Raw genomic sequence first — 5,000 nt, 5'->3', positions numbered from 1 at the left:
CGATCAGGCTTATATTGCCATTGGTAAATATCAAACCAGGCTGAAAAAAATTTTTTCATCGGGTGGGCATAACATGTTTACCAACCCAGGTTACTTTTCATTCATGAAAAGTAATTATTGCCTGTCGAGCATAACATATGTCCCGATAAGGCTTATATTGCCATTGGTAAATATCAAACCAGGCTGAAAAAAATTCTTTCATCGGGTGGGCATAACATGTTTACCAACCCAGGTTACTTTTCATTCATGAAAAGTAATTATTGCCTGTCGAGCATAACATATTTCCCGATCAGGCTTATTTTGCCTTTGATAAATATCAAACCAGGCTGAAAAAAATTTTTTCATCGGGTGGGCATAACATGCTTACCAACCCAGGTTACTTTTCATTCATGAAAAGTAATTATTGCCTGTCGAGCATAACATATGTCCCGATCAGGCTTATTTTGCCTTTGATAAATATCAAACCAGGCTGAAAAAAATTTTTTCATCGGGTGGGCATAACATGCTTACCAACCCAGGTTACTTTTCATTCATGAAAAGTAATTATTGCCTGTCGAGCATAACATATGTCCCGATCAGGCTTATTTTGCCTTTGATAAATATCAAACCAGGCTGAAAAAATTTTTTTCATCGGGTGGGCATAACATGTTTACCAACCCAGGTTACTTTTCATTCATGAAAAGTAATTATTGCCTGTCGAGCATAACATATGTCCCGATCAGGCTTATATTGCCATTGGTAAATATCAAACCAGGCTGAAAAAAATTTTTTCATCGGGTGGGCATAACATGTTTACCAACCCAGGTTACTTTTCATTCATGAAAAGTAATTATTGCCTGTCGAGCATAACATATGTCCCGATAAGGCTTATATTGCCATTGGTAAATATCAAACCAGGCTGAAAAAAATTCTTTCATCGGGTGGGCATAACATGTTTACCAACCCAGGTTACTTTTCATTCATGAAAAGTAATTATTGCCTGTCGAGCATAACATATGTCCCGATCAGGCTTATTTTGCCTTTGATAAATATCAAACCAGGCTGAAAAAAATTTTTTCATCGGGTGGGCATAACATGCTTACCAACCCAGGTTACTTTTCATTCATGAAAAGTAATTATTGCCTGTCGAGCATAACATATGTCCCGATCAGGCTTATTTTGCCTTTGATAAATATCAAACCAGGCTGAAAAAAATTTTTTCATCGGGTGGGCATAACATGCTTACCAACCCAGGTTACTTTTCATTCATGAAAAGTAATTATTGCCTGTCGAGCATAACATATGTCCCGATCAGGCTTATTTTGCCTTTGATAAATATCAAACCAGGCTGAAAAAAATTTTTTCATCGGGTGGGCATAACATGTTTACCAACCCAGGTTACTTTTCATTCATGAAAAGTAATTATTGCCTGTCGAGCATAACATATGTCCCGATCAGGCTTATATTGCCATTGGTAAATATCAAACCAGGCTGAAAAAAATTTTTTCATCGGGTGGGCATAACATGTTTACCAACCCAGGTTACTTTTCATTCATGAAAAGTAATTATTGCCTGTCGAGCATAACATATGTCCCGATAAGGCTTATATTGCCATTGGTAAATATCAAACCAGGCTGAAAAAAATTTTTTCATCGGGTGGGCATAACATGTTTACCAACCCAGGTTACTTTTCATTCATGAAAAGTAATTATTGCCTGTCGAGCATAACATATGTCCCGATCAGGCTTATATTGCCATTGGTAAATATCAAACCAGGCTGAAAAAAATTTTTTCATCGGGTGGGCATAACATGTTTACCAACCCAGGTTACTTTTCATTCATGAAAAGTAATTATTGCCTGTCGAGCATAACATATGTCCCGATAAGGCTTATATTGCCATTGGTAAATATCAAACCAGGCTGAAAAAAATTCTTTCATCGGGTGGGCATAACATGTTTACCAACCCAGGTTACTTTTCATTCATGAAAAGTAATTATTGCCTGTCGAGCATAACATATGTCCCGATCAGGCTTATTTTGCCTTTGATAAATATCAAACCAGGCTGAAAAAAATTTTTTCATCGGGTGGGCATAACATGCTTACCAACCCAGGTTACTTTTCATTCATGAAAAGTAATTATTGCCTGTCGAGCATAACATATGTCCCGATCAGGCTTATTTTGCCTTTGATAAATATCAAACCAGGCTGAAAAAAATTTTTTCATCGGGTGGGCATAACATGCTTACCAACCCAGGTTACTTTTCATTCATGAAAAGTAATTATTGCCTGTCGAGCATAACATATGTCCCGATCAGGCTTATTTTGCCTTTGATAAATATCAAACCAGGCTGAAAAAAATTTTTTCATCGGGTGGGCATAACATGTTTACCAACCCAGGTTACTTTTCATTCATGAAAAGTAATTATTGCCTGTCGAGCATAACATATGTCCCGATCAGGCTTATATTGCCATTGGTAAATATCAAACCAGGCTGAAAAAAATTTTTTCATCGGGTGGGCATAACATGTTTACCAACCCAGGTTACTTTTCATTCATGAAAAGTAATTATTGCCTGTCGAGCATAACATATGTCCCGATAAGGCTTATATTGCCATTGGTAAATATCAAACCAGGCTGAAAAAAATTTTTTCATCGGGTGGGCATAACATGTTTACCAACCCAGGTTACTTTTCATTCATGAAAAGTAATTATTGCCTGTCGAGCATAACATATGTCCCGATCAGGCTTATTTTGCCTTTGATAAATATCAAACCAGGCTGAAAAAAATTTTTTCATCGGGTGGGCATAACATGCTTACCAACCCAGGTTACTTTTCATTCATGAAAAGTAATTATTGCCTGTCGAGCATAACATATGTCCCGATCAGGCTTATTTTGCCTTTGATAAATATCAAACCAGGCTGAAAAAATTTTTTCATCGGGTGGGCATAACATGTTTACCAACCCAGGTTACTTTTCACTTATGAAAAGTAATTATTGCCTGTCGAGCATAACATATGTCCCGATCAGGCTTATTTTGCCTTTGATAAATATCAAACCAGGCTGAAAAAAATTTTTTCATCGGGTGGGCATAACATGTTTACCAACCCAGGTTACTTTTCATTCATGAAAAGTAATTATTACCTGTCGAGCATAACATATTTCCCGATCAGGCTTATTTTGCCTTTGATAAATATCAAACCAGGCTGAAAAAAATTTTTTCATCGGGTGGGCATAACATGCTTACCAACCCAGGTTACTTTTCATTCATGAAAAGTAATTATTGCCTGTCGAGCATAACATATGTCCCGATCAGGCTTATTTTGCCTTTGATAAATATCAAACCAGGCTGAAAAAAATTTTTTCATCGGGTGGGCATAACATGTTTACCAACCCAGGTTACTTTTCATTCATGAAAAGTAATTATTGCCTGTCGAGCATAACATATGTCCCGATCAGGCTTATTTTGCCTTTGATAAATATCAAACCAGGCTGAAAAAAATTTTTTCATCGGGTGGGCATAACATGCTTACCAACCCAGGTTACTTTTCATTCATGAAAAGTAATTATTGCCTGTCGAGCATAACATATGTCCCGATCAGGCTTATTTTGCCTTTGATAAATATCAAACCAGGCTGAAAAAATTTTTTTCATCGGGTGGGCATAACATGTTTACCAACCCAGGTTACTTTTCACTTATGAAAAGTAATTATTGCCTGTCGAGCATAACATATGTCTCGTTCAGGTCTATGTTATTCCCATATCCAATACCTGCCACTGTATTGATATATAATAATAAGTATTACTTAAATCATTATTCATGCAGTAATACATTAAGAAAATACTTATTTGAAGTATTTATAGTAAGAATATACTTAACCTATCTTAACAACCACCACCACCACCTACCAATCAATATTACAAGCCTTCAATAGCAAATGTTTATCACCATTCCTATAATACATACTTATATATAGGTAAGTATAATAAGAATGTACTACTTAAGTACCAACGCCACTATTAATACTCATATGCAATTTTATAATACACACTTAATATACTTATAGTAAGTAATAAGAATGTAATAATAGTGGCTACCGCCATCGCCACTATTATACCCATATACAATTTTATAATACATACTTAATATACTTTTATAGTAAGTAATAAGAATGTAATAATAGTGGCTACCGCCATCGCCACTATTATACTCATATACAATTTTATAATATATACTTAATACTTTATAGTAAGTAATAAGAATGTACTAATAGTGGCTACCGCCATCGCCACTATTATACCCATATACTATTTTATAATTCATACTTAATACTTTATAGTAAGTAATAAGAATGTACTAATAGTGGCTACCGCCATCGCCACTATTATACCCATATACTATTTTATAATTCATACTTAATACTTTATAGTAAGTAATAAGAATGTACTAATAGTGGCTACCGCCATCGCCACTATTATACCCATATACTATTTTATAATTCATACTTAATACTTTATAGTAAGTAATAAGAATGTACTAATAGTGGCTACCGCCATCGCCACTATTATACCCATATACTATTTTATAATTCATACTTAATACTTTATAGTAAGTAATAAGAATGTACTAATAGTGGCTACCGCCATCGCCACTATTATACCCATATACAATTTTATAATACATACTTAATACTTTATAGTAAGTAATAAGAATGTACTACTAGTGGCTACCACCATCGCCACTATTATATACCCATATACAATTTTATAATACATACCTTGTTAGTAATGTATAATAAAGAATGTATAAGGGCTATAAAGACCATCACCCAAACCAGATCAGGCCATACAATACTAGATCAGACTAGACCAGACTAGACTAAATCTAGACTAGACTAGACCAGACCAGAGCAGACCTGACCCCATATCCCACACAATATCACTACTCTACATGAGATAATAATATGTGGAATAATAAGAAGAATCGAAAAATAAAATAAATTTTTCGAATCTTCAAGCAA

At 34.9% G+C, this 5,000-nt stretch overlaps 1 pseudogene; it reads right to left on the bottom strand.

Moving 5' to 3' along the window:
- Positions 1–4,984: 4,984 nt before the first annotated feature.
- LOC129617726 (large subunit ribosomal RNA) overlaps positions 4,985–5,000 on the bottom strand; it is a 4,018-nt pseudogene continuing 4,002 nt past the window's right edge.

Source organism: Condylostylus longicornis, unplaced genomic scaffold (genome assembly GCF_029603195.1).
Source record: "Condylostylus longicornis isolate FDR11 unplaced genomic scaffold, ASM2960319v2 ptg000623l, whole genome shotgun sequence".
Classification (NCBI taxonomy): domain Eukaryota; kingdom Metazoa; phylum Arthropoda; class Insecta; order Diptera; family Dolichopodidae; genus Condylostylus; species Condylostylus longicornis.
This window is presented reverse-complemented; position numbering and strand designations above follow the sequence as displayed.